This window comes from Homarus americanus, unplaced genomic scaffold (genome assembly GCF_018991925.1).
Source record: "Homarus americanus isolate GMGI-L3 unplaced genomic scaffold, GMGI_Hamer_2.0 scaffold44060, whole genome shotgun sequence".
Taxonomy (NCBI): Eukaryota; Metazoa; Arthropoda; class Malacostraca; order Decapoda; family Nephropidae; genus Homarus; species Homarus americanus.
In genome coordinates, this window is record NW_024756871.1 from 3,178,218 (window position 1) to 3,189,219 (window position 11,002).

The 11,002-nt window shown below is 40.4% G+C and overlaps 1 long non-coding RNA gene across 1 annotated transcript; it reads left to right on the top strand.

The window, feature by feature from the left end:
* The first annotated feature begins 99 nt into the window (after positions 1-99).
* On the top strand, positions 100-6,248 carry LOC121856927. Its single transcript, XR_006087081.1, has 3 exons — positions 100-234; positions 619-840; positions 4,689-6,248. It is a non-coding gene; the product is annotated as an uncharacterized LOC121856927 (long non-coding RNA).
* Positions 6,249-11,002: the final 4,754 nt, after the last annotated feature.

Sequence of the window (11,002 nt, forward strand, 5' to 3'; positions counted from 1 at the left end):
ATCGAGAGATGGCGCACCAGTAGTAGGCTGAACGTTAATTGAGTGTGTTACAAGCTCCTCTATATATTCCTTCCTTGGTATATCACAATAATGTGACGTCACTCGTAAGCCATTTGCCTGGGTAAGCCGTGAGGGAAGGACCTAACATAACTGCCTGTTGTGTGGTGATTACATTTATAGTATTTTTATATTAAGTTATTTAAATATAAGCTTATGTCGATACTGTCAAAGATGGTGAGTAAATTGTTGGTATTTTTATTTTCATAATTAAGTTACTTGTGCTGTTAGAGAGTTGGTTAACCACCCCCAAGGTAGTTTGTCGGTGACCGGTAATAAAGTCACAGAAAAAAGTCACAATTTTGGCTAGGAAAAAAGTCACATTTCCTTTAAACACCACAGATACTGATTAAAGTAATTAAACAAATAGTATTTTATGTCGCTTATTAACTGACAATACAAGGCAATGAAACAAATCACAGTTTATTAGAAACCTTTAAAACAGTCATTTATTGAAGTACTTACATGACATGTACACGTTGAAAACAACTTACATAATAGCATGGCATTACATGTATGTTTAGTGTTGATGATTAAGACGAATATTCCAACCGACGCCAGGAAGATGTGTTGTGGTCCTCCCGTCGAGCACCACACGAAGGCGTTCTTGTACCTGCTCATGGCGTCGACGAACTCTTCCTTGATGTGGGTCGCCAACAGCATCCTGCTTGATGTGGTGCTCACTGTCGCTTCTTCAAGCTGAAACCATTCAATGACACGCCAGATTGAGGGATGGTAGTGACCGACGAGGTTGAACAACTTATTCCACCCTTCACAGATGTTGTAAGTATGAGCATTGTTGTTCATGGTGGTGTCATGCACATTCCATAGGTGTGGGGCATTCTCAGAGGCATCAGGGCATCACTGGGCATGGCAACTGGCTGCTGAAAGGAGCTACTAATATATGTAGGATCAAAATACATGAGCAACTCCTCGGCTTCAGGTGGAATGACAGTTTCGAGGTATCTCATGCCTTCAATAACGTCTTCCAGGGGCATTAATCATGCCACAAAACAAACGAAACTCAACATTGACATTACAGTATACTGTACTGTGTACTCAAATCCAGTTCCTGGATCTTACGCCAAGTGGACTGTGTAAGATGGCAGAAACAGCCTTTGCCCTCTTTTTGTGTGACTTTTTTTACCTGGATTCAGTTTGTCAACCCAACAAGTATTACTTGAGTTTTATTCCGTCATCAAATGGAAATTTAGATGACGATGTTATATGAAAAGGTAATTGCAAAGATAAACTCCGCCATTTAATATAATATGCTGCCTTGGTATTAGTTTAGTTTATGTTGGTGTTTGCAGTAAGAAATAATTCGTTGCCGTCGACGATTTGGTGAATTTACAAAAATTAATAGGGTTAATATTCGTTTTTATCTCAATAGGTATTTCAGATTTTGGTTAATATATAGGACTAACCCGCCAGGGCTGCATAGCGCCGATGCGGCTGTATCACCTCACGTCCAGAAAGTGCCTGAAATTCAGTAGGCATCAAGTAAATTGCAACTACAGTAAAAATCTAGCCATTCCATACCTTGGTCACCTTTTAAATGAGACGGAAATCCACTTTAATACAAAGTCAAGGACATGTGCTGCCCTCTTCCAAATCATTACAGATAGCCAGTAATTTAATAAATGGTAAAATGATAAAATTAAATAAATAAAGTAAAAATAACTTTGGCATTGTTTGTAAAAAAATTGCTATTTTGGATAATTGACTTTTCCTCATCTCTCTCCCTTTTGAGTTAAGGTGCTGGAAAACTCTGAATACCAAGAAAGAAATGTCACCATCTAATTTCATTGAATCTGTTATATATTGTGACATGTAAAGTATTTCTATATCTGTATGAGCTACTGTGTGTCTAGTAGGTTCTTCTGAAGCTGAATGCACTCTCTATGGACTAAGGCACATTTAAAGCTGCCTGAGAAACAGGATGACAGTGGAAAAATGAACCCTCTGGTACCCATGGTCAGAAATCTCAACCCCTTGCAGTCTTTCAACACAGGTTGGTTCGGTAACAGAAATGATTTTTCTATTTTTGTAAACATTGGGTAGAGTGATCCAAACCTAAATTGCACCCTTAGAGGTGCATCTCCCAGCCCATGAGGCTAGTGGGAGGAACTTAGTGGTTGACAGGACTGGTCCACTGTTTCTGCATTTCTGCTTACAGGATGGGTGCTCTCAGTGTGAGATACTGCTGAACAGGAGGGGTCACGCCAGCACAGGGAGGCTTAGTAATGCAATCTGCGTAGAAAGGTCATTAGAGGGTTAACTGGCCTGGTGCATCATGACACTGAAATAGTTTTACAGGTCATGATTTACATGTTTGTTCAGAAAACAACAGAAGCCTCTTCACAAAAACAAATCCTATTTGAATGCTGTGTATGGCGCCTTTGAATTTTATTTTTATTTTTTGTAAATAGGTCGCTGTAATTTTATTAATTTTATTCACATTCTCTGAAATCTTTGTCCATGTACATTGTACTTCCAAATTTGTGGTTGTGGTGTTCAAAGTTGCCTTTTATTTTTAGTGCAGTCAATAACATATTCTTATCTTCATCTTAGCTTATTATTAGGTTATTTACCTAATGGCCACCCACTACAGAAGGCCATACAGAGGGAAGAAGGCCAGTGGCCTGTGTAGGATCCCCCCATTGTTCTTCATATTCTTGTATAGGGCTGTTTTGAAACCCAGTTCTGTTCTCTCGATTCCACATCTTGAACTGGTAGACTGTTCCATAGGTCTACCAGCCTCTGTGTGAGGAAGTATTTCCTTATATTTATCCTGCACGATAACTTGGGGAACTTATAGTAATGTCCCCTCGTGTTGGTGGTGCTTAACTTCACAAAGAATGACCCAGGTTAACATTTTCCATTCCTTTCATGATTTTGAATGTCCCTATGAGATCTACCATATTGTGTCTTGTCTGAAGAGTTTTTAGTCCTTAAGCACTCAGTCTACCTGGATAATCGAGATGATGTAGTTCAGGAATCATCTTAGTTGCTCTGTGTTGCACCTTTTATATGAATGTTAAGTCTTTCTGGAGGTAGAGTTTCTGTGCCTAAATACAGTAATTCAGCTGGGAACCTACATGATACTTATAAGGTTGAAGGAACCTATTCTTAGCTTTATATTTGAAGGTACTACTAATAATTCTTAAATCTTGGTTAGCTATTTTCATTGCTGCCCCCACTTGTTGTGCCGCCTTCAGTGATTGGTTTATCACAATGCCTAGATTTTTCCTTATCAACAGTGTCCATGAAAGTATTATTAACAGAATAGTTGTGATTAGGGTTGATGTACCCTACATGCAGAGTCTTACATTATTTAATGATATAAAGCCTATGCCAGTCATGCAACCATTGGCACAGGTCCAGCAGATATTATTGCATGGTTGTGACATCATCTTGACTTGGTGCCTTCCCAAATATCTTTGTGTTGTCCACAATCCTGACAATATGGTAATATACTGTCATCTATGTCATTAATGTAGGTCACAAATAGGGTGGATCCAAGGATAGAACCTTTTTCTAAATTGAATTTACCCCATTTAATACCACCTTTTGAGCCAACTGTACATCCATTTCAATATATTGCCTGTGATGCCTTGTGCCTGGATCATAGAGGCGAGTCGTACATGTGGGATTTGTCAAACGTCTTAGAAAAATCCATATATCCTCTACAACCCATCCACTGGTAGACCTTGGTCCAGGTACCCTCTTACCTTTTGGAAGAAAGTGAGTATTTGTTAGGCAGGATTTTCTCCATGAAACTGTGTTGTGATGCATTGACAAGACTGTGCTTTTTCAGGTGTTGGATGATGGCACCACATCTCTTAAAATTTAATCTTTATATTTTCATATACTGTACTGTATGTGATGTTAGGCTGATCAGCCTGTAGTTCTCTCCTGTACTTTTTCTACCCTTCTTGTATACTGGGGGGATGCTGGCTGATTTCCAGTCCTTAAACATTGTACCTTGATCCAATAATTTACTGAATAGGAGTTTTAATGGAGTAAATCTTGTTTGTTACTTCCTTTATCACTTTGGTCTGTGCTCCGGCTACCCTGTCCACCTTAATCTAATCGTTCTTTGAATTTGCATGACATTTGTAAGTGTTTAGTACAGTTGTGAACCAAAGTTCACTCCCCGCGGTGCAACTGAGTCACGGGAATGAGTCTCTGAACTGACTTACCCAAACTGTTGTACTTATATCTCGTTTGGGGTCGATGCTGCTTCATTTTGGCCCTTACTGAAATGCCTACATCTGGCCTTACCCCCACCACTCAACAGCACTACTGAGGAACACTATAAACAACCATTTCTACTCAAGTGTTGGGTTTCCCTCACTCCATTACACACTCTTTCTACCATTCTTGAATATAAGGTGATGTTTGTTGACATGAATACTGTATATATGTATAGACTACCTAATCACCTAATCTTGTCGTGTGTACACTCTACCAAAAAAGTAACGGCCCTTTTCTCATTTATACAATGTGTCACAGGGGATGAATAACAAGAACTGCTTGATATCACAGCTATCATCAGGGAAAAGGCCTAGGATAATGACTATCAATTATCAAATACTGTGATGTTTTGACTTTCACTTTCTTCACAGTATCAACTTGATGTGAACTACCAGACAACAGAGAGCATCAGTGACCCTTGTACTGCTGTCACAATCACCGCTCAGCGTCCTGAAGAGAATGTGATGCTGGGAGACCCAACAAGAACCTTCTTGCATGCTACAGTAGGGTCTTCAGTGGTACTGTCCTTGAATTTAAAATGTAAGTACTGTATAGTATAGTACTGTACCTTCATTAAACAAATTGTTCTTGCAAAAAAAGAAATGAAAAGGTAATGAATGCAAATTGAGTACAGTACAGTACATACTTAAGGATATACAGTACAGTATTCTAACTGCTTTGATAGATGTGCTATTTTATGGTATTCCCCTTCCTGGATATTATATCATAAAAATGAAGTGTTTAGCTTATGTTATGTTTAATTATATATCTTTAATACTGTATAAGAATCCTAGAATTTAATTTTAAGTAATTTAAGTTATAATTTCACCACTTATCAGCTTGCAGTAATATCTCCGTTAGCCGGAATCCCTCAAACCCGGAACTCTCCGATAGCCGGAATTGAAATTTTCTTGGAAAATCATTACCAAAATCAGAATTTTCCAGAAAATTCTGGCATTGGGAAAGATTTTTCGATGGGCACATTTTCTGGAAAATTCCAAGAAAATTTTCCCGGTACTGTATTCCGAAAATTCCTGGAAAGGGGAATTTTTTTCCGAGTTTGAGAGATGATGTAATGCTCAATTTCTTGAACTCCCAAGAATATTTTTATGTTACTCGGAAAATTCCAGGGATGAGGAATTTGTTTCCGGCTTTGAGAGTCATCTCATTACCCGGAAATCTCTCATTCCCGTAAGTGTTCTGCACCAATTGTTCCGGCTAATGAAGATATCACTTTACTAGTCATTCAGGCAGTTGGTCTGTTCTTTGTTAGTACTGTACTCTGTTATGAATTTGTCCAGCATTAGTACTGGAGAATACCTGCCATGTTTGGTAGTGTCACAATGGATAACACCCTTCCCACATAGGTCCGAGGTCAGGACTCAAACCTAGGACACAGTGGGTAAGAGATATGTGTGTAATCACTGTAGGTAAATTGAGTTTTGTTCAGGGGATGAAATAGTAGTCTGAAGCCTTTGATTGAAATGACTTAACCTCAGGAGTAAAATGACATGGTCCCTTGAATTAAGACATTTATTTAATGAAGGAGTTAAATCATCATACTCAAGGGGGTTAAGTCATCATATTGAAGGTGTAAAATCATCATACTCTAGATGTAAAGTCATCATACCCAAGGGATTAAATCATTGGGTTAGGTTATTCATTGATCAGATCGATAAGGGGAAAGGGGTGAAAAGATAACATGTCTTAACTAATTTATTGCTTATAAAACATACTGCATTCCGGTAAAATACAAATGAGTTGGCCTTCTTTAGAAGAACAACGATGATTTTGATTACCCTTCTTACAATATCACTCAACACGTCGGACGGCTCCACCTGTATTTAATATAGCACCTTAGGTCATCATACATAGTAATGTAGGGTTATGAGATGTTGGTTCACACCCAGGATGGGATGGAGAAAGGAGACTCACAATGTGCTCACTGTATACATATTGTATTGGATGTACAATGCAGCTTGTTGCTGGGTAGGTAGCATGGTAATAAGCGTTGGGTAGAGAGAGCTGGGTGGTGAGGGTTCCCAGAGTGAGGGCACGCGGCTTGAGGGACGCCAAGGTCGCTGGCGGGAGCGGAGGAGGAGGTGTTACTTGCTGGTGGCACTGTGTAGAAAGAGAGGCTGGTCACAGCGGTGTCAGGCCTTATAAGGCGGGGGTAGGCGTGGGTAGATAGTTGACCCCCGCTCCGTGGGCGGCGCTGGAGGCGTAGGCTGTGGAATTCGAGAAGGTTCGGTGCTTGTAGGGGAGGAATCCACTACAGTAACACCATCTCACCTCCCTGTAGCACCAGCTCACCACACCTGTTATACTCCACACCTGCAAGTATGGGACTCCTTGTAATTTCTAGGTACACATATCAGGCACCTCGTTCGCACACTGCCCTCGCTGGGTAGAGACAAAGGTTTCACCAAGAGACATACCAGTGCTGTTTCTACGCCTGGTATTATCGGTCGCTGCAAGTGACAACCGCGGAGTTTCTCAAGCGTTTCCTTATTTATTCCTACTCATCTGGGGTGGTATGCTGGGAATTCACAGGTTCACAGTGGATTAGCCGAGCTGGGAGTAGTCATCTCACATGGTGGGACGCTCACGGGGGTAATGGCCGCCGTGCTGCAAGGCACTCCGACCGACCGCGTGGGACCTTAGGTGATGAGAGAACGGAGGATACTAAGAAATAATGCCTGATGGGCCGTTATCACACACCCTAACACATTACTATTTCACTTATACATCAGGTAAAGCCTTAACTGTAATAACTGCTATGTAAGTCTCTTTTTTTTTTTAGGGCTGAATACAGCCCGATGAAGTTCACTGACCTTTGGTGATGAGAGAACGAAGGACACTGAGGGCAGTGCCCTGCCGCTCCTCACCGCATAGGCCTACAGTTTCCAATCTTTAATTTTTACTTTTATTTCTTACGGTTCTCACCTGAACACTTTCCTGTATATTGTAACCTCATGTCTTATAAACATATTTTAATCCTAAATTACACACTGAGGTAAGGTTCTCGTTTGCTAGTTCGTGGGTAAATTCATTGGGTTATAATATCAACGCGACACACTCGAGGCGGGCACAAAGGACGCTACCTTGAAACAAAGGCCGAATGTTCATGACGTGGGTATATCCACTTCACTTAAAACTGTAATTAGGGATCCTCTTCTCACACATTGCACTATTTGAACACAGACATAAGATTTTCCGATCACTGTACATGTCGTGGGTATATGTCACCCGAGGATACGAGGTGTATTCAGTTCACACCGATGCATACAAGATATTTCCTTTCAAGTATAGTGTCTGGGTCACCTCCAACACCTCACATAGTTCTGATACATTTATCCCTTTACCGGATCATTGTTCTCATGTATTTTCATATGATATCTGCGGAAGTTATGTTCACTAAACATTCACAGACGTAAATACGTAGTATGACCTTCAAACTACGATCTACACTTAGCCCGGATAGTACACTAGCCCGGATCAATTGGACTCTCACAGCCCTCTTATAGATACCTTGAGTTCTCCTTAATGCTATGAATACATACAATTAATATTATATAACCGTACCTGGGTACAATACAACACATGATTCAGTAACATTGAGTAGGTGAGTTATCCTTTATCAATGTTTCCCGTTCTCTGAGGTTCTACAAGCGCGGTGGATTTGAATGTTATGTAGCGTAATATGAATTAAAGAGGGTTTTTAGGAATGACAATGATGTGCGTAGTACAATGCCTGAATAACCAGGGGCTATATTTTTGGTATTAGAGATGGCTCTGTTGAGTTCTTCTGAGGTGATTGGTTTGGACAATGGGCTGTCCACTCTCACATCCTCCCATATGATTTCAGGGGAAGGCTGAGGTTTTTTTTTTGTAGAGAAAGGAGGGGTGAAAGAAGATTAGGGGTGGGGGAAGGAAGTTATAGTTTGGAAATTGAAGAAATTTAGGAGGAGGTAAGAGAGGGCGGGCTGACTGCCTAGATAAGCTAATAGTGTGTTAGGGTTGTGTCATGGGTTAGTTATTGTCTGCCGGTACAGGCACTAGACAGCTACCCTGTCCCATATATGGGTGTTTTAAGGGCCTTATTTCATATTCTGCCGACCCTACTGGTGGATGCTGGTCTAGGGAGGTTGTCTATTGCCTGGCCGTGTAGATCAGGGGTGGTAATGGACCTTTTGAGATTTGGTAGCTTTTTGGGAACCATGTCTGGTTGTTGTCGTTATCTGGTGGGAGTCCTTGAAGGAGTTCTTGCTCTGATAGTTTATTAGTTCTCCACGTTATAATTCATTATTTTCACTGCATTACGTAGCGAGTCCATTGTATCTTGTTATTGTTTTTTGGGGGGATCTCTTAGATTCGTGGTTTGTTCACTGTGTTGTACTGCGCACATCATTGTCATTCCTAAAAACCCCATTTAATTCATATTACGCTATATAACATTCAAATCCACCGTACTTGTAGAACCTCAGAAAACGGGAAACATTGATAAAGGATAACTCACCTACTCAATGTTACTAGACCATGTGTTGTATTGTACCCAGGTACAGTTATATAATATTAATTGTATGTATCCATAAGTTGAATGTTAAAGTCCAGTTGAGCCGGACTAGTGTACTGTAGGACTAAGTGTGGATCATGGTTTGAAGGTCGTACTATTTACGTCTGTGAACGTGTAGCGAAAATAACTTCCACAGATATCATATGAAAATACATGAGAACAATGGTCTGGAAAAAGGATAAATGTATCAGAACTATGTGAGGTGTTGGAAGTGACCCAGAAACTATACTTGAAAGGAAATATTTTGTATGCGTCGGTATGAACTTGATACACCTCGTATCCTCACGTGACATATACCCACGACAGGTACAGTGATCAGAGAATCATATGTCTGTGTTCAAACAGTTTTAAGTGAAGTTGATACACCCCCGCCATGAACATTCGGCCTTTGTTTTAAGGCGCGTCCTGTACCCGCCTCGAGTGTGCCTTGTTGATATTATAACCCAATGAATTTACCCACGAATTAGCAAACCAGAACCTTACCTTAGTTTGTACTTTAGGGTTAAAATATGTGTTTATAAGGCATGAGTGACAATATGCCGAAAAGTGTTCAGGTGAGAACCGTAAGAAATAAAAGTAAAAATTAAAGATTGGAAACTGTAGGCCTACTCGGTGACGAGTGGCGGGGCACTGCACTCAGTCCTTTCCGTTCTACCGTCACCTCAGGTCAGTGTCCTATCGGGCTGTATCCCGCCCTGTAATTAAGGCTTATATAGAAGTTATTACAGTTTAAAGCTTTGCCTGATGTATAAGTGTAATAGTAATGTGTTAGGGGGTGTGATAACCGCCCGTCAGGCATTATTTCTCAGTCCCTTTCGTTCTACCGTCACCTCAGGTTCCATGCGGTCGGAGTGTCTTGCCCTATGAGCGTCCCAACAGGTGGTGACTACTCCCATCTATGCCAATCCACTGTGAACCTGTGGATTTCCAGCACACCACTCCAAATGAGTAAGAACAAATAAGGAAACGCTTGAGAAACTCTGCGGTCGTCACTTGGAGCGACCTATAATACCAGGCGTAGAAATAGTACTGGTCTGTCTCTTGGTGAAGCCCTCGTCTTTACCCAGTGAGGGCGGTGTGCGAACGAGGTGCCTGTTGTGTATACCTAAAAGTTACAAGGAGTCCCATACCTGCAGGGGTGGAGTGTAACAGGTGTGTTGAGATGGTGCTACTATGTATGATAACCGACGGTGCTATATTCCATACAGGTGGAGCAGTCTGATGTGTTAAGGGATAGTGTAAGAAGGAATGACCGAGGTAAGGTGGTCACAGATTGTTATGCAATAAGTATGTGGATGACACGCCATTAATGTAAGACGTCTGGTGCCCATCTGGGTAACCAACATTTTCGTTGTTCTTCTGAGGAAGGCCAATTCATTTGTATGTTTTTTACCAGTATGCTTTATAAGGAATAAATTAATTAAGACATGTTATGGTTTCACCCTTGTTTTCCCTCATCGATCTGGTCAATGGAAAACCTAACCCAATGCCTAGTCCACTCTGCACGCTACCTAACGAGCTACATGCTGTCCAGTGGGGGTCTGGTGGCAGCACCCCTTAGAAATTAAGATGAGAGTTAAGTATTTAGTTTAGGTACTCCTGAATGTGCTGCTTAAGGATCTGTTAACCAAAATTTGATATCTTGATTATAACTTGTTCAAATGGCTTTTAGAAAATGTTCAAATGATTTTTAGAATATTTTAATTACTTTTGCAATGCTAATTACTCGCCACTTATGGGTTTTCGAGGTCATTTCTTGGTGCTTGTGTATTATTCTGGATGTACTTAAATAGTTAGGCACATTAAATTTTAGTTCAGAGAGAAAACGTATTTTTGGCCAAAAATCCTTTAAGGCTATAGACTTACAATTTTCATTTCGGCCAAAAAATGGATTTTGTTCAAAATTTCAGTATAGGTACTCCTGAATGTGCTGCTTAAGGATCTGTTAACCAAAATTTGATATCTTGATTATAACTTGTTCAAATGGCTTTTAGAAAATGTTCAAATGATTTTTAGAATATTTTAATTACTTTTGCAATGCTAATTACTCGCCACTTATGGGTATCAAACTAAAACACGAGAAAAGATTGGACCAATACTGTCAGATAG